General features: G+C 37.5%; 1 long non-coding RNA gene across 1 annotated transcript in view; it reads left to right on the forward strand.

The window, feature by feature from the left end:
- The window catches only part of LOC309861148, a 150,434-nt gene that overhangs the window by 38,618 nt on the left and 85,045 nt on the right, over positions 1-26,771 (forward strand). Inside the window, exon 2 of the long non-coding RNA XR_014309781.1 lies at positions 14,150-14,243. This is a non-coding gene — a long non-coding RNA (uncharacterized lncRNA). The remainder of the gene's footprint in view (positions 1-14,149; positions 14,244-26,771) is intronic.

Genomic DNA, 26,771 nt, shown 5'->3' on the forward strand with positions numbered 1-26,771 from the left:
GCCCAGTTCTTGATTGGATTATTCCAATTGGATTATTGGATTATTGGAAAATTCTTGTGGGCAAATGTCTTCTGCCCAGTTCTTGATTGGATTATTCTGTGGGTGTTGAGTTTGGTAAGTTCTTTATAGATTTTGGATACTAGCCCTTCATCTGATATGTCATCTGCAAATACCTTCTCCCATTCTGTTGGTTGTCTTTTGGTTTTGTTGACTGTTTCCTTTGCTGTACAAAAGCTTTTGATCTCGATGAAATCGCAATAGTTCATTTTTGCCCTTGCTTCCCTTGCCTTTGGCGATGTTTCTAGGAAGAAGTTGCTGCAACTGAGGTCAAGGAGGTTGTTGCCTATGTTCTCCTCAAGGATTTTGATGGATTCCTTTCTCACATTGAGGTCTTTCGTCCATTTTGAGTCTATTTTTGTGTGTGGTGTAAAGAAATGATCCAGTTTCATTTTCCTGCATGTGGCTGTCCAATTTACCCAACACCATTTGTTGAAGAAACTGTCTTTTTTCCTTTGGACATTCCTTCCTGCTTTGTTAAAGATTAGTTCACCATAGAGTTGAGGGTCTATTTCTGCACTCTCTATTCTCTTCCATTGATCTGTATGTTTGTTTTTGTGCCAGTAACATACTGTCTTGATTTTTTTTAATTTTTATTTATTTTTTAAATCTCAGTGTTCCAGAATTCATTATTTATACACCACAACCAGTGCTCCATGCAATACATGCCCTCCACAATACCCACCACCAGGCTCACCCAACCTACCATCCCTCTTCCCTCTAAAACCCTCAATTAGTTCCTCAGAACCCATAGTCTCTCATGGTTCATCTTGCTGATCACAGCTTTGTAATAGAGCTTGAAGTCTGGAATTGTGATGCCACCAACTTTGGCTTTCCTTTTCAACATTCCTCTGGCTATTTGGGGTCTTTTCTGGTTTCATATAAATTTTAGGATTATTTGTTCCATTTCTTTGAAAAAATTGATGCTATTTTGATAGGGATTGCATTGGATGTTTAGATTGCTTTAGGTAGCATAGACATTTTCACAATATTTGCTCTTCCAATCCATGAGCATAGAACATTTTTCCATTTCTTTGTGTCTTCCTCAATTTCTTCCATGAGTACTTTATAGTTTTCTGAGTGCAGATTCTTTGGCTCTTTGGTTAGGCTTATTCCTAGGTATGTTATGGTTTGGGTAGCAATTGTAAATAGGACGGACTCCTTAATTGCTCTTTTTTCTGTCTTGTTGGTGTATAGAAATGCAACTGATTCCTGTGCATTGCATCGATTTTATATCCTGCCACTTTACTGAATTCCTATACAAGTCTAACAGATTTGGAATGGAGTCTTTTGGGTTTTCCACAGATAGTATTATATCATCTGCAAAGACTGATAGTTTGACTTCTTCTTTGCCAATTTGGATGCTTTTAATTTTTTTTTTGTTTTCTGATTGCTGAGGCTAGGACTTCTAGTACTATGTTGAATAACAGTGGTGATAATGGACATCCCTGCCATGTTCCTGACCTTAGCGGAAAAGCTCTCAGTTTTTTTTCCATTGAGAATGATATTTGCTATGGGTTTTTCATAGATGGCTTTGATGATATTGAGGTATGTACCCTCTAACCGTACACTTTAAAGAGTTTTGATCAAGAAAAGATGCTATACTTTGTCAAATGCTTTTCAACATATGTTGAGAGTATCACATGATTCTTGTTCTTTCTTTTATTAATGGATTATATCACATTGATTGATTTGTGGATGTTGAACCAACCTTGCAGCCCAGGGATAAATCTCACTTGGTCGTGGTGAATAATCCTCTTAATGTACTGTTGGATCATATTGGCTAGTATTTTGGTGAGAATTTTTGCATCTGTGTTCATCAAGGATATTGGTCTGTAGTTCTTCTTTTTGATGGGGTCTTTGTTTGGTTTGGGGATCAAGGTAATGCTGGCCTCATAAAATGAGTTTGGAAGCATCCCTTCCATTTCTATTTTTGGAACAGTTTCAGGAGAATAGGTATTAATTCTTTAAATGTTTGATAGAATTCCCCAGGAAGCTCTTGTTTGTTGGGAGGATTTTGATGACTGCTTCAATCTCCTTTCTGGTTATGGGTCTGTTTAGGTTTCCTATTTCTTCCTGGTTCACTTTGGTAGTTTCTATGTCTCCAGGAATGCATCCATTTCTTCCAGATTGTCAAATTTGCTGGTGTATAGTTGCTCATAATATGTTCTTATAATTGTTTGTATTTCTTTGGTGTTGGTTGTGATCTCTCCTCTTTCATTTATGATTTTATTAATTTGGATCCTTTCTCTCTTCTTTTTGATAAGTCTGGTGAGGGGTTTATCAATCTTATTAATTCTTTCAAAGAACCAGCTCCTAGTTTCATTGATTTGTTCTACTACTCTTTTGGTTTCTATTTTATTGATTTCTGCTCTGATCTTTATTAATTTCTCTTCTCCTGCTGGGTTTAGGCTTTCCTTGCTGTTCTTTCTCCAGCTCCTTTAGGTGTAACATTAGGTTGTGTATTTGAGACCCTTCTTGGTTCTTGAGAAAGGCTTGTATCGCTGTATATTTTTCTTCTCAGGACTGCCTTTGCTGTGTCCCACAGATTTTGAACAGTTGTGTTTTTGTTATCATTTATTTCCATGAATTTTTTTCAATTCCTCTTTAATTTCCTGGTTGACCCATTCATTCTTTACTAGAATGTTTTTAGCCTCCATGTATTTGGGTTCTTTCCAAATTTCCTCTTGTGATTCAGTTCTAGCTTCAGCGCTTTGTGGTCTGAAAATATGCAGGGAATGATCCCAGTCTTTTGGCACCAGTTGAGACCTGATTTGTGACCCAGGATGTGATCTGTTCTGGAGAATGTTGCATGTGCACTTGAGAAGAATGTGTATTCTGTTGCTTTGGGATGTTCTAAATATCTCTGTGATGTCCATCTGGTCCAATGTGTCATTTAAAACCTTTATTTCCTGGGACGCCTGGGTGGCTCAGTTGGTTGAGCAGCTGCCTTCGGCTCAGGTCATGATCCCAGCGTCCTGGGATCGAGTCCCACATCGGGCTCCTTGCTCAGCGGGGAGCCTGCTTCTCCCTCTGCCTCTGCCTGCCATTCTGTCTGCCTGTGCTTGCTCTCTCCCCTTCTCTCTCTCTGATAAATAAATAAAATCTTTAAAAAAAAAAAAAAAAAACCTTTATTTCCTTATTGATCTTTTGCTTAGATGATCTGTCCATTTCTGTGAGGGGGGTGTTGAAGTTCCCTACTATTTTATTATTTTATTCAAAAATTTATTATTTTATTCAAAATTCTTTGATTTTGTTATTAATTGGTTTAAATAGTTGGCTGCTCCCATATTAGGGGTATAGATATTTACAATTGTTAGATCTTCTTGTTGGACAGACTCTTTGAGTATGATATAGTGTCCTTCCTCATCTCTTATTATAGTCTTTGGCTTAAAATCTAATTTATCGGATGTAAGCCTTGCTACCCCATCTTTTTTTTTTTTTTTTTTGATGTCCATTAACATGGTAAATTGTTTTCCACCCCCTCAATTTTTAAAAAGATTTTATTTATTTAGTTGACACACCGAGATTACAAGTAGGCAGAGAAGCAGGCAGAGAGATGGGGGAAGCAGGCTCCCCACTGAGCAGAGAGCCCATGCAGGGCTCAATCCCAGGACCCTGACATCGTGACCTGAGCTGAAGGCAGAAGCTTAACCCACTGATCCACCCAGGTATCCCTCTACCCCCTCAGTTTAAATCTGGAGGTGTGTTTGGGTCTAAAATGAGTTTCTTGTAGACAGCATATTGATGGGTTTTGTTTTTTTATCCATTTCTGATATCCTGTGTCTTTTGATTAGGGCACTAAGCCCATTTCCATTCAAGGTAACTATTGAAAGATATGAATTTAGTGCTATTGTATCAGTTGTAAGGCGACTGTTACTGTATATTGTCTCTGTTCCTTTCTGGTCTACAACTTTAGGCTCTCTCTTTGCTTAGAGGACCCCTTTCAATATTTCATGTAGGGTTGGTTTGGTGTTTACAAATTCTTTTCATTTTTATTTGTCCTGGAAGCTTTTTATCTCTCCTTCTATTTTCAAGGACAGCCTAGCTGGATATAGTATTCTTGGCTGCATGTTTTTCTCATTTAGTGCTCTGAATATATCATGCCAGTTCATTCTGGCCTGCCAGGTCTCTGTGGATAAGTCTGCTGCTAGTCTAATATTTTTACCATTGTATGGTACAGACTTCTAGTCCCAGGCTGCTTTCAGGACTCTCTCTTTGTCACTAAGGCTTGTAAGTTTCACTATTAGATGACGTGGTGTGGACCTATTTTTATTGATTTTGAAGGAGGCTTTCTGTGCCTCCTGGATTTTGATGCTTGTTCCCTTTGCCATATTAGGGAAATTCTTTATAATAATTCACTCCAATATACCTTCTGCGCCTCTCTCTCTTTCTTCTTTTTCTGGAATCCCAATTATTCTAATATTGTTTCATCTTATGGTATCCTTATCTCTCAAATTCTCCCCTCATGGTCTAGGAGTTGTTTCTCTTTTGCTCAGCTTCTTTATTCTCCGTCATTTGGTCTCCTATATCACTAATTCTCTCTTTTGCCTCATTTATCCTAGCAGTAAGAGCCTCCATTTTTTATTGCACCTTGTTAATAGCTTTTTTAATTTCAGCTCAGTTAGATTTTAGTGCTTTTATTTCTCCAGTAACGGCTTTTATTTCTCCAGACAGGGTTTCTCTAATATCTTCCATGCCTTTTTCTAGCCCAGCTAGCACCTTGAAAATTGTCATTCTGAAATCTAGATCTGACATATTACCAATGTTCATATTGATTAGGTCCCTAGGCTTCAGTACTGCCTCATGTTCTTTTTTTTGTGGTGAGCTTTTCCACCTTGTCATTTTATCCAGATAAGAATATATGAACAATAGAATAAAATGCTAAAAGCGTGGCAAAGACCCCAGAAAAATGTACGCTAACCAAATCAGAAGAGACCCCATATTGGGGGGAGAAGAAAGGGGATAAGAAGAAGTTTAAAAAAATTTTTTTAATTAATATATATATTAGACTGGTGAGTAGAGCAGAGCCACCCTGTTGATTTTGGGTGTATTTTGGTCTCTTAGAAGAAACTACCTCCCCCAATTTTTTAAAAAAAGATTTTATTTATTTATTTGATGAACAAAGATCACAAGGAGGCAGACAGGCAGGCAGAGAGAGAGGAAGGGAAGCAGGCTCCCTGCTGAGCAGAGAGCCAGTGTGGGGCTCAATCCCAGGACCCTGGGATTATGACCTGAGCCGAAGGCAGAGGCTTTAACCCACTGAGCTGCCCAGGCACCCCTAAATTTTTTAAAGAAAGACAAACTTATATGTATACAAAAATAAGGGTAAACACGATAAAGGATGGAATATGACTATAAGGGTGAAAAAAATTTTTTTTAATTCTAAAAAAGGATTTGATAATATAGGTTAGTTGGAAAAAGAAAGAAAGTAGAGAGAATTTGCTCAGCCTGGAGACTAGAACAAAACCCTGTGATAGATTTAGGGTATATTTTGATCTATTAGAAGAAATTGTATCCCAAAAACTTTTTTATAAGAAAAAAACCCTGTATGTATACAAAAAATAAAGTTAGATGAGGGATAAAATATGACTATAAGATGACTATAATATGACAAAAAAATAAAGTTAGATGAGGGATTAAATATGACTATAATAATGAAGGTTTAAAAAGGTTTTTTTAGAAAGGTATTAAGATAAACTAGTTAAAAAAACTTGAAAAGATGAAAGAGGAAAAGTTAAAAAAATTAGAATAAGAAAAAAATAAAATTAAAAAAATTTAACTTTGCAAGACTAAAGAATCATGGGAGAAAGCCATGAATTCTGTGTTTGCTTTCCCCTTCTCTGGAATTCCGCTGTTCTCCTTGATCACTGAGCTTGGTCTTGGCTGGATGTTCTTGTTGATCTTCCTTGGGAGGAGCCTGTTACAGTGATTCTCAAATGTCTTTGCCTGAGGCAGAATTGCACTGCCCTTGCGGGGGGATGGTCTAAGTAATCTGCTTGGGTTCACTTTCTCCAGAGCTTTTGTTCCCTGAATGCTTTCTGTACAGTTTTGGAGGATGGGAATGAAAATGGTGGCTTCCCAGTCTCCAGCCTGGAGGAGCTAAGAGCTCGCACCCCACTCCTCAGTGCACCCTCAGAGAAAAGGTATAAATCACTCCCATCTCCCTGGTCTCTGACTGCACTCTGAGCTCACCCGGCCTGTGACCGAGTGTTTCTGTCTCTGGCACACAGTCCTGTTTGGAGCCTCCAAACCCAGCAGATTCCTGCCTCCAGAGAAGGAAGTTGAGTCTCCCCAGATCTGCCACTTGTGGGGTCCCTGCTCGAAGAGCAGTGGTCTAATTGTGCCTTGGATCCCAGTTTAAGGTAACCCTGAGCTGAGAGCTCAATCCTCAACTCCATCTCTGTAGTCGGCTTCCCTTCTCTGATACCTGGTAGCTCTGCTAAACTCAGATACCTGCAATCCTTCTGTGACCTCATGGGACCTGAGACTAACTGTCCCCATGAAGGCTCCACCCCTGCTTAGCCTCTGGAGCAATGTCCCGCAATGGTGCAGACTTTTAAAAGTTCATATTTTGTGCTCTGTTGCTCCACTGCTTGCCGGGAGCCGGCCCCTACCCCTGTGGTGTATCTTCCCGTTGCTTTGGATTCACTTCTCCACACATCCTACCTTTCAGAAAGTGGTCAATTTTCTGTTTCTAGAATTGCTGCTCTTCTACTCTTTGATTTACTGTTGGGTTTGTAGGTGTTCAGACTGGTTTGATAACTATCTAGCTGAACTCCTATGACCTGGTGTCATCTCATTCTGCTACTCCTCTGCCATCTTAACTCCTCCTCTGTTCTCTATTTTTGGGAGTCTGTTGCCTGGTCTGTCTGCCTGTCTCTTTTTCTTTGCTTGTTTGTTTTGTTTCTTAAATTCCACATGTGAATGAACTCATGGTATTTGTCCCTCTCTTTCTGACATTTCACTTAGCATTATATCCTCTAGCTTCATCCATGTCATTGCAAATGACAAGATTTCCTTCTTTTTTAAGATTTTCCTTCTTTTTTATCTCAATAAATGAAGATAAAAGGACATCTTTTTTATCCATTCATCTATCAATGGACACTTTGGCTGTTTCCATAATTTGGATATTATAAATAATGCTGCAATAAACATAGGTATGCACGTATCCCTTTGAATTAGTATTTTTGTATTTTGATAAATACCCAGTAGTGTGATTACTGGATCATAGGGTGGTTCAACTTTTAACTTTTTGAGGAACCTCCATACTGTTTTCCACAGTGGCTACAATAGTTTGCATTTCCACCAACAGTACACAAAGATTCCTTTTTTTCCACATCCTCACCAACACTTGTTGTTTCTTGTGTTTTTTATTTTAGCCATTCTGACAGGTGTGAGGTTATATCTCATTGTGGTTTTGATTTGCATTTCCCTGATGATGAGTGATGTTGAGCATCCTTTCATATATTTGTTGGCCATCTATATGTCTTCTTGGGAGAACTCTCTGCTCGTATGTTCTGCCCATTTTTCACTGGATTATTTGTGGGTTTTTTGATGTTGAGTTGTATAAATATATATTTTGGATAGTAACCCTTTATCAGACATGTCCTTTGCAAATATCTTATCCCATTCAGGAGGTTGTCTTTTAGTTTTGTTGAATGTTTCCTTTCTGTACTGAAGCATTTTATTTTGATGTAGTCCCAATAGTTTATTTTTGCTTTTGTTTTTCTTGCCTCAGAGACATATCTAGAAAAATATAGCCAATAGCCACATTATGGTAGAAAAATTCTTGCCTGTGCTCTTTTCTAGGATTTTTATGGTTTCAGTTCTCACATTTAGGTTTTTTTTAACCCATTTTGAGTTTATTTTCATCTATGGTATAGGAAAGTGGTCCAGTTTCGTTATTTTTCATGTAGCTGTCCAGTTTTCCCAACAGTTTTTTTAAGGAGACTGTCTTTTTCCCTTTGGGTATTCTTGCCTTTTTTATCAAAAACTAATTGATCATATAATCATGAGGTTATTTTCTGGGCTTTCTATTCTGCTCCATTGATGTATGTGTCTATTTTTGTGCCAGTACCACACTGTTTTGATTACTATGGCTTTGTAATATAATTTAAAATCTGGAATTGTGATACCTCCTTCTTTGCTTTTCATTTTCAAGATTGCTTCATCTGGGGAACCTGGTTGGTTCAGTTGGTAGTGCATGTAACTCTTGATCATGGGGTCTTGAGTTTAAGCCCCATGCCCGGTATAGAGCCTTATTTTTTTTTAAATGTTTTTAAATCTATTTAGAAAAGATTGATTTGGCCACTCAGGGTCTTTTGTGTTAGTATGCTGTTGGCATTTTGATAAGGATTGCATTAAATCTGTAGATTGTTTTGGAGAATATGGACATTATAACAATTTTGGTTCTTGCAATCCATGAGCATGAAATATCTTTCCATTTGTGGTATCATCTTCAACTTATTTTGTCAGTGTTTTATAGTTTTCAAAGTATAAACCTTTTACTTCCTTGGTTAAATTTATTCCTAAATACTTTTTAAATTTTATTGCAATTATAATTAGAATTGTTTTCTTAATTTCTCTTTCTGCTGCTTCATTATTAGTATATAGAAATGCAATGGATTTCTGGACATTGATTTTGTATCCTGTCAACATACTGAATTCATCTAGAAGTTTTGGTACTTTTTGGTGGAGTCTTTGGGTTTTCTATATATAGTATCATGTCATCTGCAAATAGTCAGAGTTTTACTTCTTCCTTAAGAATTTGGATGCCTTTTATTCATTTTTCTTGTCTGTTTGCTGCAGCTAGGAATTCCAATACTTTGATGAATAGAAGTGGTCAAATTGGACATCCTTGTTTTGTTTCTGACCATCGGGGAAATCTCTCAGCTTTTCCTTACTTAGTATGATGTTTGCTGTGAATTTTTAAATTTGGCTTTTATTGTGTTGAGGTATGTTCCCTCTAAACCTACTTTATTGAGGTTTTTTTAAAATCAGGAATTGATGTTGTACTTTGTCAAATGCTTATAATGCATATATTGAAATGATTGTATGGTTTTTATCCTTTCTCCTATTGATGTGATGTATCACGTTGATTGATTTGTGAATACTGAACCACTCTTGCATCCCAGGAATAAATCCCACTTCATTGCAGTGAATGATTTTTCTTAATGTATTATTTTATTTGGGTTGTTAATATTTCCTTAAGGATGTTGCATCTATGTTCCACAGACATATTGACCTGTAGTTCTCTGTTTTATAGTGTCTTTACCTAAGTTTAATCTCAAGGTAATGGGGGCCTCATAAAATGAATTTGGAAATTTTCCTTCCTTTTTTATTTTTTGGAATAGTTTGAGAAGAATAGGTATTAACTCTTCTTTAGATGTTTGATAGAATTCACTTGTGAAGCTATCTGGTCTTGGACTTTTGTTTTTTGAGGGTTTTTTTTTTTTATTACCTATTCAGTTTCATTGCTATTAATTGGTCTGCTCAAATTATCTATTTCTTCCTGATTCAGTTTTGAGAGGTTATATGTTTCTAGGAATTTATCCATTTCTTCTCTGTTGTCCAATTTGTTGACATATAACTTTTCATAATATTCTTCTATGATCCTTTGTGTTTCTGTGGTATCAGTTGTCATTTCTCCTCTTTCATATCTGATTTTGTTTATTTGAGTCCTCTCTCTCTCTGTGTCTGTTTGATGAGCCTGGCTAAACATTTATCAATTTTGTTGATCTTTTCGAAGAACAAGTTCCTGGTTTCATTGATCTGTTTTATTGTATATTTTAGTTTCTACTTCATTTATTTCTGCTCTAATCTTTATCATTTTCTTCCTTCTACTGGTTTTGGGTTGTTTGCCTTTCTTTCTCTAGTTCCCTTAGATGTATGGTTGAGCTGTTAATTATAGATTTTTCTTGTTTCTTGAGATAGGCCTGTATTGCTATAAACCTCCCTCTTAAAATTGTTTTTGCTGGGGTGCCTAGATGGCTTGGTTGGTTGAGTGTCTGACTCTTGGATTTCAGCTCAAGTCACGATCTCTGGATGTGGGATCGAGCTCCATGCTCAGTGGGGAGTCTGCTTGAGATTCTCTTGCTCTCCCTTTACCCTTCCTCCCCACTTGCATGCTCTCTTTTTCTCTAAAATAAATAAATAAATCTTTAAAAAGAAATAGAACTGCTTTTGCTACATGCAAAAGATTTTGGACCACTGTGTTTTGATTTTCATTTGTCTCCATGTATTTTTTTTTTAAGATTTTATTTGTGTATTTAACAGAGAGAAGAGAGTTCAAGCAGGGGGAGCAGCTGAGGGAGAGGGAGAAGCAGACTCCCTGCTGAGTAGCGAAGCCAATGCAGGGCTTGATCCCAGGACCCTGGGATCATGACCTGGGTAGAAGCAGATGCTTAACTGACTGAGCCCTCCAGGTACCCCATGTCTCCCATGTATTTTTTATTTCTTCTTTGATTTTGTGGTTGACCCATTCATTATTTAGTAACATGCTATTTAACCTCCTTATATTTGTATATATTCCCGATCTTTTTCTTCTGGTTCATTCTAGTTTCATAACACTGCAGTCAGAAAAGACGGATGGTATGCTTTGATCTTTTTTACTTTGTTGAGACTAGTTTTGTGGCCTAATACATGATCTATTCTGGAGAATGTTCCATGTACACTTGAAAAGAATGTGTAATCTGCTGTTCTAGGATGGAATGTTCTGAAATATCTGTTAAATCCATGTGGTCCAATATGTCATTCAAAGCCACTGTTTCCTTGTTGATTCTCTGTCTGGACATTCTGTGCATTGATGTAAGTGAGGTATTAAAGACCTCTGCTATTATTGTATGACTATTGATTACTTCCTTTATGTTTGTTATGAACTGTTTTATATATTTGGTTGTTCCTATATTGGGTAAATAAATATTTACAATTGTTATATCTTCTTATTGGATTTTCTCTTAATGATTATATAACATCCTTCTTTAGATCTTATTACAGTCTTTGTTTTAACATCTATTTCATTAGATATGTATTGCTACCTTTGTTTTCTTTTCACATCCATTTGCATAATAAATCCTTCTCCATCCTTACACTTTCAATTTGCATGTGTCTTTAGGTCTGAAATGAGTCTCCTTAGGTAACCTATCTATGGGTCTTATTTTTTTCATCCATTCCATCACCCTATGTCTTTTGAGTGGAGTGTTTAGTCCATTTGCATTCAAATTAATTATTGATAGGTATGTATTTGTTGCTATTTTATTACTTGTTTTATGATTGTTTTTGTAGTTCTTCTCTATTCCTTTCTTTCCTATGTCTCTTTACTCATGATAAGTTGGCTTTCTCTGATGATATAATTGGATTCCTTTCTCTTTATTTATTGCATATCTATTACTGGATTTTGATTTATAGTTATGATTAGGTTTGTATATAACATCTTCAGCATATAGAAGTCTATATTAAGTTGATGGTCACTTAGGTTTGAACCCTTTTTTTAATCCCTTCCCACCTCCATTCCCCACATTTTAGGTATATGGTATCATACTTTATATTCTTTTATTTTGTGAGGCTTTGATATTTATAGTTATACCTATTTGTACTGCCTTTATGCTACCTACTTTTCTTGCTCTTCCTTATATTCTTTTCTTTCCACTCAAAGAGTCTACTTTAACGTTTATTCTAGAGCTGGTTTAATGGTCATGAATTCCTTTAACTTTGGTTTGTCTGGGAAACTCTTCATCTCTCCTGTTATTCTGAATGATAGGCTTGTCAGATAGAGTATTTTTGGCGGCAGATATTTTCCTTTCAGCAGTTTGAATATGTCATGCCACTCTCTTCTGGCCTGCAAAGTTTCTGCTGAAAAATTTGCTAATAGGCTTATAGGGGTTCCCTTGTGTGTAACTGCCTTCCTCTCTCTTGCTGCTTTTAAAAATCTCTCTGTATCACTACTTTTTGCCATTTTAATTACTATATATCTTGGTGGGGACCTACCTGGATTGATTTTGATGGGGGAATATCTGTGCCTCCTGCATCTGGATTTTAGTTTCCTTCCCCAGATTCAGGAAGTTTTCAGCTAGTATTTCTGCATATCAATTTTCTGCCCCCTTTTCTCTCCTCCTTCTGGGATCCCTATAATTCAAATGTTATTATACTTGACGGTGTCACTGAGTTCCCTAAGTCTGTTCTCATTTTGCATAATTATGTTTTCTTCCACCACCTGCTTAGCTTGATTACTTTCTCCTCTAGGTTGCTGATTTGTTCTTCTGCTTTATCTTGTTTACTTTTTTTTTTTAAAGATTTTATTTATTTACTTGACAGAGAGATCACAAGTAGGCAGAGAGGCAGGCAGAGAGAGAGAGAGAGAGAGGAGGATATCTTGTTTACTTTTAATTCCATCTCTTGTATTTTTAATTTCACTTAATGTGTTCTTCATCTCTGATCGCTTTTTAAAATCTCTTTGTTAAGGGTCCTACTGAAGTCTCCCACCCTTATCTCAAGTTCAGTGAGGATCTTTATGAGACTTACTTTAAATTCTCTATCAAGCATATTACTTATGTTGTTTTGTGTAGGTCTCTTGATGTGATTTTGTCTTGTTCTTTCATTTGGGATATATTCCTCTGTCTTCTTATTTTGTCCAAATTTCTGTGTCTATTTCTGTGTGTTAGGAAAGTCAGCTACATCTCCTGCACTTGAAAGTAGTGGCATTATGAAGAAGAGGTCCTGTAGTGCCCTGCAGTGCAGTGTGGAACTGGTGGAACCTGGTGCTTCAGGAGTGTCTCTTATGTGAGTTTCATGCACTTTGCTATTGTGGCTGAGCTGCTCTTTTCTTCAGTCCAGTCACCTACAGTAACTGTTGTCAGCAATGTTTGGTCCCTGTGGTATTAGTGAGGCAGTCTGGGCTTGAGTTGAGTCAGACCAGACATTTGTCAGAGATGCAGTAGCACCAAACTGCCGGGTGCTTTCCTTGTCTTATCCCCTAAGAGGCTTTCCTTGGTGGGCAGGGTCTGCAGTTACACCAGCTGTTTGCCCCCAGTCCCCTGCTAGGGCCCCAGGCTGACTGGTTTATGTGATTATCTTCCCCTCTCTCTGGCACAGGAGTCACTTGGGAGTAGTGCTTCATACACTGTTGGTGGGCTGCTTGCACACTGCCAGGCTTGTGGCATCTCTTTGCATGGGCTCTGGCCAAGAGTATATTGGAGGGGGCTGATCTGCTGTAGCATGGAGGTGCAGGGAGGCAATATTAGCAAGTTAGTTAGTCAGAGTTGCAATGATTCCACAAGTGGCCCTATGTTTATTTGAGGAACTTGAGAAGGAAATAGTGCCTGCCAGTTCCTTTGATCCTAGAGTAATCTCCCACCACCACATACTCTGAGATTAGTAAAATACTCTCCCTCCCATATGCCCCAGGCATTTTTCAAACTGCTGCTTCTATGATAATCTTAGCAGGCTGTTTTTTGTGCTATCTCTTTGAGGGCAGGAACTCAATTTCCTCATATCCTCCCAGCTGTCCCAGAGCTGAGCTCACTGATTTTTTAAATTCCAGGGTTTTTAAATTATTATTATTATTATTAACATATAATATATTATTTGCCCTAGGGGTACAGTTCTGTGTAAATTCCAGGTTTTAAATCCCACTGGTTGTAAGAACTCACAAAATTCAGCCCTTCTGGTTTTGAAAGCTACATGTTGTAGGGATTCATACTGTCCGTGCAGTTATCCGAACGTGAGAGTCTGTTTTTCTCCCCTCTCCATGCCCCGGGGTTGTTCCCTCTCATGGTCAGTCCTGCAGGTCTGCCCTTCCTATCCTCTTCAATGTGACTGACCTCCTCTCTACATTTAGCTGTGGAGTTTGGGGTCATTTTCTGGGTTATTTACACTGAAGTGGGTGTTATCTAGTTGTACCTATGGGACAAGATGAGCTTAGTGTCCTCCTACTCTGCCATCCGCCCCAATTCCCAGTATTTATCTCTCTCTCTCTTTTTTTTTGCACAAATGCAAAATGACATTGTTTTTTCAGTTTTGATTTTCATTTTTTTGTAATAGGAGTATCCTATGATACTATCCTATGATGTTAAAAGCCCTGAATCTCTTCTAGGCTTCCTCTGAGATGGCTCCAGGGAAAAGAAGAGGGATAGAAGCCCAGGCTCCCTACGTACCTACTTGGCCTTCTCTGACACACCCCACTGAGAGTGAGTACTGAGTGTCTTATTAATGCCTCACAATTGTGGAAGTCTAGACTCCCCATTTTGCTTTTGCTGGCATGAGTGGGAGTGAAGCCATAATGTTTTCTGTGGTGTTTGGCTGGAGTAGAGTTGTTATTGTCTGAAAGTTTTCTGGCTTGCCAGGTTTTCCCTTTCTTGGTCCTTTGGATAAATAACCCTTTGGATAAAGGCTTTTGTTGGGGCTTTTTTTTCTCTCTGCCTATTTGACATTTCTGAGTTGATTCCTTCTTCAGCTCCAAGTTAAGGATATATGAGACAAAAAAGAAAAACCAGGGAACTCACTACTGTGTTGTTCTTTGTGCCCCTAAGTCTTAAACTATTCTTTTTCTTTCTAATTTTCAAAGTCCTCTTCCATTAACTTTATATATAGAATAAAATATATATTCAGGATTTGTAGTTGTACTTGGCAGGAAGAATATGGAAAAGCACATCTGCTCCATTTCCCTGGAGCAAAACTAACATTTTCAATAGAGATACAATATTGCCCACAGAGAAGCAGGTTGGCTAAATGAGGACTGAACATGGTGGAAACAGGTTTGAGTCTAGCTTTCAAAAACGATGAATTAAGAAAGTAAGAAAGAGAGACCAAATAATAAATAAATAAATAAATAAATAGGGCACTTCTAAGAGGACATGGGGTTGGGAATAAATCTCTGGGCCTTCGAGGAGACCAGCTTGACTAGTTTGAATAATTCATATTGGGGTAGAGTGAAGATAAACAAATGAGAACATTCCATTTGTTTAGTACTTAGTATCTTTCAGGCATTCAGCTAACACTCTGAAATATATTGTCTTATTTAGCTCTTTTAGTTCTTAGAGGTAAATACTAACATGTGTTTTATAGATGGGAGAATTGAGCCTCAGAAAAGTAACATAATGTGCCCAAGATCACATATTTGGTAAATAGTGAAGCCTGGATTGCACTGAGGTCGTTTTGATATCGTAAACTATGTTTTTGACCACTAGATCTTACTACTTGATAGAGCACTCAGACTGTGAGCTCCTGACAATTCAAACAAGGCATTTGAAGTCAATGTCTTAGAAGATGAATAAAGTGATAAAACTGGTGTTAAAGGAAGATTGATCTATTAGTGAAAGGCTGAATATAATAAAGCTGGGAAAATGAAATCAGTACATAGCTATAGAAGGCTTGTTTGTTCATTTTGACATTCAGTTTATTCATTCAACAAATGTTTATTACATGCTCTATTAATAAAGAATCCACAAGAAAAACAGAACCAGTAGGATACACACAAACACACACAAATAGAGTCTCTGCAGATGTATTAAATTAAGATGAAGTCATATTGATTAGGGTAGGCCCTAAATCCAATGTCCTTATAAGAAGAGGGAGATAAAGACACAGGGGAAAAGGCCATATGAAAATGGAAGCAGAGACTCCAATGTGCACGTAAAGATCAAGGAGTGCCAAGCATTGCCAGCAACCATCAGAAATTAGAAGAGGTTGGGGTGCCTGGGTGGCTCAGTGGGTTAAAGCCTCTGCCTTCAGCTCAGGTCATGATCTCAGAGTCCTGGGATAGAGCCCTGCATCGGGCTCTCTGCTCAGCAGGGAGCCTGCTTCCCCCCCAACTTCTCTCAGCCTGCCTCTCTGCCTACTTGTGACCTCTCTTTGTCAAATAAATAAATAAATAAAATCTTAAAAAAAAAAAAAAAGAAAGAAAGAAAGAAAGAAAGAAAGAGAAATTAGAACAGGCAAGAAAGAATTATCCCCAAGAGCTTTTGTAGGGAACAGACCCTTTGGTTTTAGACATCTTGGTTTTAGACTACTGGTCTCCAGAACTATGAGAGAATAATTTCTTTTGTGTTAAGCCCCATAGTTTGTGGTAATTTGTTACAGCAGCCCAAGGAAATTCATACAGAAACCAAGTTCAGTGAGCAGTGTGAAAGACAAGAGAAGATCCAAAAGTAGAGACAAAACCAAGAACTGGGAATGAGGTAGAAATGACCAGAGCAGATTTAGGCAGAAGTGATTAATTTTCTTGGTGGATAAATAGAACTACAGTGTCTGTGCCTTGGATTGCTGCCCTGGCACGTCAGTGTGACAGAATGGCCTAAGGCCAAAAGGTTAAAGTAGTCAAGAAAATGAGCATTTTTGAAAGTATATGTTATATGGCCATTGGGAGAGCCCTCTAGGGGAAGAGGGTGGAGAGAAATCAGGATAGAAGGATGACGAATCCTTGGGATTCATTAGAACTGCAAGGAGAAAGAGGAGCCATCAAAGGAGACAGAGAAAGGATGATGAGAGAGATGGGTAAATAATAATAATTTACTACCTGCAGGAGATGGGAGAAGAAAGAAGGACGAAAGCATCCATTAACTAGACCACAGGCTTCTTAAGGGCAGAGCCTTTGTACTTTCAGTACCCATAAGAGTACCTAGTCCATAGTAAGCATTTAATAAGTATCTACCAAATTAATAAAGAGCCATTTCCTGATACAGGAGACATCAACAAGAATGGAGTTGGAAGTGGGGTATTTGATTAAAGCAAATAGAAGACCCTAAAATCCTAATTTAAAACTTCTGTAATGTACTGACCCTTGGGGTGTTAGAAGTGGAAGAAAACTAAAAAATTATGTGGTTCACTCCTCATTTTGCACATAAGGAAAATGAAGTCCAAAGAGATTGATTTTATGACTTGGGCTCTTTGGACCTGAAGGAGTTCTGTAACTGTGGCAGGTGATTTTGTTGCAGCTGACACTAACCCCTTTAAGTCATGAGGTTTCTACTTACTTTTTTCCTATCCTTCAAGGAAGTTATCAGTCAGGCTTAGTGATTAAAAACAAAGCTGATAAATTAGAACTGGCTCTTATGCAACTGATAAATCACTAAATTCTACCCCAGAAACCAGTAATACAGTATATGTTAACAAAGTTGAATTTAAATAAAAAATTTAAAAAGAAACAAACACCAAACTGATCATGTGGGGACTGGAGTGCCAAGAAGCACGTGTTGCATGAAGTACTGGGTGTTGTACATAAACAATGAATCTTGGAACACTGCATCAAAAACTAATGAAGTATTTTATGGTGACTAATATAACATAATAAGAAAAGAAAAACTTACTTTAATTAGTTTGCCTGTTCACAAAAAGCAAAAAAAAAAAAAAAGAAAGTTATGATTAGAGAAAGGAAGAGAAACAATAAGTGATGAATTTCATGATAGTAACTTGGGGTTACCATCTAGAACCCAGATTCCCTTTGGAGAGTGGATAGGATCGCATGTAGGGTATTTATCATAACCTTGGAGCTTGGAGGTGAGGATAGAAGGTCTAGTACCACTGAAGATTCCAATCAGAAAGTTACCACTGTAGTGGTACATCAGTATACTTGACAATGAGATTCACCCCAAATTAGGTGCTTTAATGACTCTTTTCTGACATCTTCGCTAGGACTTTGGCAGCAGACTCCTGTGGCAGGACCCTACAAGGATCCTTAGAAAACAGCATCAGTAGTGACAGTGAGAGGCACAAACCCCCAAATCTACCAAAGCAGAAATCTCCCAGCTGGGAAAACCCTGCTAATAGAAGGGAGGTTTTTGGAGCCTAATACCAAAGGCTGTTTATTAAATAGCTATGAAAGAAGTGACTCCTTGAAATATTGGCCACCTCTCAAAATATATTTTTGGTCTTCTAAGATTGATTAATCTATCCCTCTACCTCTTTTTTCTTTCTTTAGTTTTTTTTACATCCAGAAAGATAGGATATTATTCCACCCCAATACAAACCTGCAATGACTGAATGGTCTAACTGATCAGATGATAAGTGGTAGCTTAGTGGCTTAGTTGATTGAGTGACTCTTAATTTCAGCTCAGGTCATAATCTTGGTGTCATGAGATCAAGCCCCACGTTGGGCCCTGTGCTCGTGAAATCTGCTTGAGATTCTCTCTCTCCCTCTCCTTCTGCCCCTGCCCTCCACATGCTCACTGTCTTTTTCTAAATAAATAAGTAAATAAAATCTTTTAAAAATTCAATTAAGGGGCAACTGGGTGGCTCAGTCAGTTAAGTCGCTGCCTTTGGCTCAGGTCATAATCCCAGGGTCCTGGGATGGAGTCCTGCATCAGGCTCCCTGCTCAGTGGGGAGCCTGTTTCTCTCTCTGCCTCTGCCTGTCACTCTGCCTGCTTGTGCTCTCTCTCTCTCTAAAAAATAAATAAATAAAACCTCTTTTAAAAATAAATAAATAAATAAAAATTCAGTTAAGCACACATGCCAAAACAACATTTTATTCTATTTTTAAACTTTTTTTTGTAGTGCAAGATGTACAGTTTAGAACATTAGACAATTATCAAGATCTCTCATTCAACACCAATCCTATGCCAATACACTGCTCTTGATTTATGCTTTTCTGAATATCTCAAGATTAAAACCAATTTGAATCCCAAATTTCACTTTGTGTTTAAAGATATCATTCATATACTTAGACTTTAACTTACCGAGACATAATCTAGTAAAGAAAAATAAAAATATTTTTATTAAAAGTTACTAGTGACTATTTTAATGATTAAGTAGGAAAAATGGAAATAAGAAATCCATCTGATTTAGCAAAACTTACTCTGTCTTAAGTAAAAGCAGAATGAGATACGTTCAACTATCTGACAGGACTTGGCAACACCTGAATACATTTTACTGATTCAGGGGGTAACTGCCACATTCATCACAGCTAGAATCTTTAATATAATAGAAGGTGATTTATGGTTACTGGTTAAAACTATCTAAAAAAATAATGGAATGATAAGGCTATTCAGGGGAATTCAGAATTGACCAGCAGGTTTACAAAGGCTACTATGTTTAACTTTCAATATATGCCTATAAGGAGACCACTAACATTTGTCATTTAAATAAAGGACTATATTATATTTAATGTGGTTTATTTTCCAGTACCCTGGTTGTTTTATTCTAACCCATACAATCACAAATTTGTCATACATTTTACAGAAAGTACTAATTGTTTTTATTGAGAAAAGATTCAAATGTACAATAGCCTCAAGTTGAAGAGGTTAATCAGTTTACATATCAAAATAATATCTTATAAAACTAAATAACATGTACCTCCAAAGCTGAATTGTATTGGTTCCTATGGCACTAGAGATAGAACATTGCTGGCCTGAAAGGTATTTAATCTGAGGTTTAGACAAATCACTTCAACCAGGATCTATGGTTCTTCATAACAAAGAGAAGTCAAGCATATACAAGGAAGAATGTATGTCTCAAGAATGTGCCTCCGGCATTTAATCCACTAAATTATCCCACAAAATCTTCCTTTTCTCTTTAAAGTAGATGCTTTTGGGACACCTCAGTATGATTTGTGGGTACTTGAAGCAGTTTGGAAAATGCTAGAAAGTGTCTTGATAACCTATAGGTATTTTTCTTGCCTCTGAAGTGAAGGACATTTTACTTACCAAAATAAGGTTTATTAGATACATTGGATACTTTTCTACTGCTGTATTCTGTGGCCCCAATTTCTCCACATTTTTTTCAACATTTATTACTACTCTTGTTGTTGGTGTTGGTGTTGTTTAGTATGATGATCCTAATGGGTATTAGATGGCTTTGATTTGAATTCCCCTAATGGCTAATGATGTTGAGCATCTTTTCATTGTTTCTTGGCCAATAGCTGATTTAAAGTCCTTGTCTAGGGGCACTTGGTTGGCTCAGTCAGTTGGGCGTCTGCCTTTAGCTCCCCCATGCTCACTCACTCTCTCTCTCAAATAAATAAATAATATCTTTAAAAATAAAAAAATAGAAAAATAAAGTCCTTGTCTAATGATTTAACCATTTGGGCCTTACCAGGGACGATTACTATTAATTAGTATTTCCCTGCCTGCCCCCCACCCCCGCATATTTTCTTATTTCTTTGTACATCTTGTGATTTTTTGTTGAAAACTGGATGTCTAAGTAACAAATTGTGGCAACTATGGAAATCAGATTCTGCCCCCTTCTCAGGATTTGTTGCTGTTGCAGTTTGTTGTTGTTTGTTTGTTTGTTTTAGTGGCTTTTTGAATGACAAAGTCTGTGTTCCTTGTCATATATCACTGCTGAAATCTCTGTTCAGTTAGCTTAATGGTCAGGTGATGATTGGGCAGAGTTTTCCTTAAATGCCTAAAATTAGTGAGTCTCCCAAGGCACCATATGTCTGTATATTGGAGCATGCCTTCAACATTCAGTCAGAAAGTGAATAACTCTGCCTTAGCCTTCACTTTCTATACCCTCAAGGTCATCCAGAGCTAAGAACTTAAGGTGTTCTCAGGTCTTGTTCTCTCATGTTCTCTCAGCATGCACAGTGTCCTGGGCATACATAACCCTATGCATGCACTTGACCTTCTAGATTCCTAGGAATATACCAGACTTTTCAAAGTCCCTATGGATATCTTATTCCTCATCTTTTCCTTTAAACTTTTTGATTAACCTATTTTTTAACCTAACTTTATCTATCACCCCTGGCAGCCACAAATTTTAAATAATTGCCACTAATTGTTTTAATAAACAGTGCTGGTGAAAAGGCTTTTTCCACTAGATGAACTCCACTCTGAATCATGTCAAATAAGACAGACTTACAAGTAGAATCTTTCAGGGAACTACCAGACTAGTAAAACACTGACAATTCTCTGAGAATGAGGTTTTGAAGTAGGTCCAACTCCATTGTGCAATGTCCGGTGGCTCCCAGGTTGCCAGTTTTGAACATGTTTGCAGGTTGGTTGTTTTCAAAGCTATCATGGAGCTAGAGAGTGGGGGATGGGAATAGGGCAAGTTAAAATGCCATCAATCTCATAGTTTTTACTGAGATTCAGAATTTTTTAAAAAATAAATACTCCCCAGATTGCTACAAGCCTTTGATTAAATATCTAAAGTTCTTAAAAAGTTTACTTGTGATTTTTACCAATTTTCTTTTTAATTTTATGAAGTTTTTTTGGAGGTACCATTTGCTCTGACATCCCTCTTTTGTAGCATATTTGAGGTGACATATTTTGCCATTCAAATGGTTGTGCCCAACTACTGTTATTTTTGGACAGCTAACTCCTTTTCATCCTTAAGATTCAGCTCAAGGGTCACTTCCTTGAGCAATGGAATGCTTTCTGTATATTAAATCTGACAAAGAAGCTGATTAAGTGAATCAGATGCTATCCCAGCTGCTCCTGTTGAATGAATGAATGAGGAGAACTGGGCACATGCCAGGTCAGCATTCACTTTTTCCAGTTTCCCCCACCTCCACCCCACAGTAGTCCCTGAAGCACTGCCTCTGAGAGCCTGAGGCTCTCCTCATAGCATGATTGAAGCTAGTTGAATGCTTGGTAAGGATTTCAAAAAGCAGATTCAAGCAGTAGGCAGTCAGTTGGTTTGGAAAGTATCTAGGTCCTTTCTAAACAGAAACTATATGCTTTCTTGAATGAAAAGGATGAATAATTACTCTGATGATTCATTAAAAAGGCCATAATGCTTTTTAGAAAATTATGGACATATGTAAATTACTGATACATGGTCCCCAAAAGAATAATTATTACCTACTAGAAATATATATGAATACAAGAAATTTTTCATAATAGATTATGAAGAATCTTGTTGAGAAATTTTGGCTAAATGAATTTTGAAGACCATTGGCACAGTACACTGGCTACCACTGCTTTGGATCACATTAGTTTTTCAAGTTTAGATAGTACGAAGCAACCTGAACCTCCCTTGGGATATGTGAGCCCTGTTTTGGAGACCATAGCATTGACTTTTGTTCTAAGGGGGCTCTAATGATATTTCTAAGTGAATTTGTAGTATTTTTAGTATACAAAATAAGAAAATGGGGACACCGCATCGGGCTCCTTGCTCGGCAGGGAGCCTGCTTCTCTCTCTGCCTCTCTGCCTGCTTGTGCACACTCGCTCGCTCACTCTCTCTCTCTGACAAATAAATAAAATCTTAAAAACAAAATGGGGACATTTATTGGTTTTATATAATTTATCATATAACATAACACATTTATAAATTGGTATGATATGTGTTACATAGAAGAAAAGCTATTAACAAAGTAATACCCAAAAAATAGTTGTTGATTATGGTACTACTGATATTTCAAACAGCTCATACACTTTTGAGACAAAAGAACAAAAAATTGTACACTTACGGGATTCTTATGAAAAGTGTTCTTTCTTGTGGCACCTGGGTGGCTCAGTCATTAAGCGTCTGCCTTCAGCCCAGATCATGATCCCAGGGTCCTGGGATCAAGCACCACATTGGGCTCCCTGCTCAGCAGAAAGCCTGCTTCTCCCTCTTCCACTTCCCCTGCTTGTATTCTAGCTCTTGCTGTCTCTCTCTCTGTGTCAATTAAGTAAATAAATAAAATCTTTTTTTAAAAAAGTTCTCTCTTATTTAAAGTTCCAAAGCAAAGAGAAATTGAGGCTGGCCAAGTTCCTTTTGGGACTATTTGAAATTTGTCATTGAAGAAATCTATCCTAGATGACTCATGAGAGAACAAAATGCTTTTCTAAAAACATATATTTTTGCTTGAATAATTCAGACAATGTCATTGATACTTCAACTAGCTTTATCCATAAAATAACTTACGCAAGTTTTAATTTCATTCAAGAGGCATTCAAGACAAAAGATAAGACATTGCAAAGCAGGATGAAAGTTTGTTGAATGATCATTTTCAAAATAACTTTATATTTTGAAATAGTTTAAGACTCATGAGAAATTGCAAAAACAGTTCACCCTGCTTTATCCAATGTTAATAAGTATCTTACATAGCCATTATACATGTCAAAACTAGAGTTGCGTAACTCTTAAACTCCTCATCCACATTGAGTATATGAAAACATCAGGTTGCTAGAGATCAAAATAAAGAATTTGTGAAGGGTGATATTTCTTTGGGAAGAACTCTGGGTGTGCCTTGACCCCACACAAGTGATTGTAGATCTGTAACAATCTGTATTTTCTATTATTTACAAGAGGCTCCACCTGTCAAAAAACTATAGTGGGGAAAAGCCCTTAAGATAATATTATGGGTTTTTTATTTTGTTTTGGTTATTTCCTTAAAGATTGGCAGCATTTACCATTCTCTAATTCAATAGAATATTCAACAAACAAGTAATTTTTTTTCCAGGTAACTGAGATACAAGATTTCAAAGGCAAAATATCTTTCTCCTTAAATCTTTCATAGACACTCGTCTAATTCTATCTCTACTTTGGGGTTCTCTCATCCTAACTTCACTTTAGCAAAATTATCATTGAAATCACTCAGCTGAACTTTTTCTTATTTACCTTTTCAAATTTGGATTATTCCTAGACTTCTGTAATTCCTCAAATCTTGGGTTTGGCCCACTGAAATTAGAGCATGTTTAATTTAAAATCCAATGCCTGGGCACCTGAGTGGCTCAGTTGGTTGAGGGACTGACTGCCTTCAGCTTAGGTCATGATCCTGGAGTCTCAGGATCGAGTCCCGCATTGGGCTTCCTGCTCAACGGGGTGTCTGCTTCTCCCTCTGATCTTCCCCTTCTCATGCTTGTTCTCACTCATTCTCTATCTTTCTCAAGTAAATAAAGTCTTTTAAAAAAATCCAGTACCTTGTGGCGCCTGGGTGGCTCAGTGGGTTAAAGCCTCTACCTTCAGCTCAGGTCATGATCCCAGGGTCCTGCTTCCTCCTCTCTCTCTCTCTCTCTCTGCCTGCCTCTCTGCCTACTTGTGATCTCTGTCAAATTAATTAATCAATTTTTTTAAAAAAAAATCCAATACCTTCACCCCATTCCTTTTGGGGAAACATTAATCACTTCCTTTCTTATGTTAGTATTGTTGCTCTTGTTTTTAATTCATCTATTTCCCACTTTACCTAGCAGAATGCCTTGAACATAACAGGAACTGAATGAATGTCTACTGAAAGGATAGGTTCCTTCCACAAAGAAAGGAGCTTAAAGGATGACTAATGAAGGCAACTGGTCAGATAATTTTAAAACATTTTTCTCTACTATTTGGACATTTCAACAAGATTTTTTTGTCAATTATATAGATAGTTACTTTAATACACCATAGCTTATTTTACACATGCGGGACCCAATAGTTGTATACATACATACAGCCTTACAAAAAGTGGGTAACACTGATTGGATTTTTAAAAAAAGTCCTATTCATAGAAAATATCTAAATGAAAACAAAAATATTATTACTAGCATTATTTCTGGAGAATGAGGAAAAAATTATTGGATCAGTGAGGTTACTACTAAGTGTGTACTTTTTGCTATACATTGTTCTAATTTTTATGAGCATGTATTAGTTTTCCATTTCAATTTTTTTAAAGATTTATTTATTCATTTATTTATTTGACAGAGGGATATCACAAGTAGGCAGAGAGACAGGCAGAGAGAGAGAGAGGAGGAAGCAGTCTCCTTGCTGAGCAGAGAGCCCGATGTAGAACTCGATCCCAGGATCCTGAGATCATGACCTGAGCCGAAGGCAGAGGCTTAACATACTGAGCCACCCAGGCACCCTCCATTTCAATTTTTAAGATTATGTTAACTAAGTTGAAAACTAGGCAGAGGTACTGAAGTCCTGAAATTTTGAGCTTGTATCTTTCATTGACTCACAGTAGGGGATACAAAATCAAATGCTTCCAGGGCACAAGCAGGTAATGTAGCTAAGCAAATTGAATTGCATATGGATTGTGTCAAGTGAGGCAGTACCTGCTGTGTCTAAAGCAGCCAGGGACTACCAGTTCTAGCTCATTGTTACCATAGAAGTATATGGGTTTAATGTTATCAGATCACCCAATTTCCAAAGAAGTGAGAAGTCTAGCGATTTTTTTTTAATATCCTGATTTTTATTTTTATTTATTTATTTATTTATTTTTTTAAGATTTTATTTATTTATTTGAAAGACGGAGATCACAAGTAGGCAGAGAGGCAGGCAGAGAGAGAGAGAGAGGGAAGCAGGCCTCCCGCGGAGCAGGGAGCCCGATGCGGGGCTCGATCCCAGGACCCTGAGATCATGACCCGAGCCAAAGGCAGCAGCCAAAACCACTGAGCCACCCAGGCGCCCCTAATTTCCTGATTTTTAAATGAAAGTAATTGATTTAAAATTTGTGTAGTTTAAGATGTGGGCCCAACAAATCACATCAATGACCTAAATCTAACCTGTGGGGCACCAGTTTGTAAACTCTGATCTAAGCAGTAGTCTGGACTGTTGGTTTTGTTTTTTTAAACAAAAACAAAAACAGATGAAGGTGTTTCAAGAAACTGGCTCATCTCTTGCTTGTTTTCCTCCTATCTAAAATATTAGTTATTATTCCAGAGCCTACAAAGGGCTCTAGGTATTTCCATAATGATTAAGCAGTAGGACCCAGAAACTGTCAAGCCTCTGAAGGATTGTAAATTACCAATTAGCAGAGCATTCTGGGGTCAGTTGTGAAAAATACAGTCTTGGGTGTGGTAGCTAGCAGTGCTTCCTGAGAGGGCTGTGAGGACCAAGAACTGAAATGAGGTTACTAGAAAGGAATCAGTTTGGTGGCAGAAAGCAGTCTTCAAATCCTAGAGTTGTGGTCAGTTGGATTATAAGCTCTAAAATAGTCATGGAGGCTACTTAGGATATGCTTAATGTGATATTGGGTGTGAGCAAATGTCAAGATTAAAACAAACATTTCTTTCTACATAAAAACATTGGGAGAGCAGATGCATAGGTAGGAAGATCCCAATTTCAGGACTAATATTCAAGACTGAGCTATAAGGGAAGACTAATCCAGAATAGCCCAATGGAGTTTTATTTTCTACTTAAATCATTTGTCACACCATTCAATAAAGACATAAAGATAATGAAGTTACCTGGCAAATGAATTATTTTGAGCCACTTGCTCAATTAAGATATCACGCCAAATATTTCCCCCTTATATATAATAATGCAGTTCACCAGCACTTGCTATTGAAAAGCTGGCTAAAAACCAAAAATAAATGACCATTAACCAACAGAGGCCCTCAACGCATCCAAAATCATCTTTACAAGGCCCAGCAATAAGGATCTTAAGGCCAGTTATAGGACCACCTCTCTCTCCACACAGCACATGATGATGCTACTTAGCAGAGTAATGGTCTCTGTAGTTCTTCAATTACAGTAGTTGAAAGCAGCAAATAAACACAACACAGCACTTGGTAGGCATTCCATGAATTTATCAAATGGTAAATGTGAGTGCCAGAAAAAAACATAGCAAAATTATTAGTCAATTGCCTAACAGGCAGAGAGAAGGAAGATACCCTGAAAAGTTGACAGCAGGCTTAAAGTAACATCTGGGTCCAAAAATATGAGGGGTAAAAACAAAGCTACTACACTCTAGAGAGTATCTATAGAGACTATCCCTCTACGCTGCACAGTGCAAACCAGCTGCTCTTTCTTGGTTGGGAGGGTCCACTCTGGAGCTGGGACACCTGGGTTCCATTGTTACCAAATGGCTGGGTGAAATTGGACAAGTAGCTTAACCTTTCTTAACTTGGGTTTCCTCATCTATAAAATCTATCT

This window comes from Mustela nivalis, assembly GCF_964662115.1.
Source record: "Mustela nivalis genome assembly, chromosome: 3".
Taxonomy (NCBI): Eukaryota; Metazoa; Chordata; class Mammalia; order Carnivora; family Mustelidae; genus Mustela; species Mustela nivalis.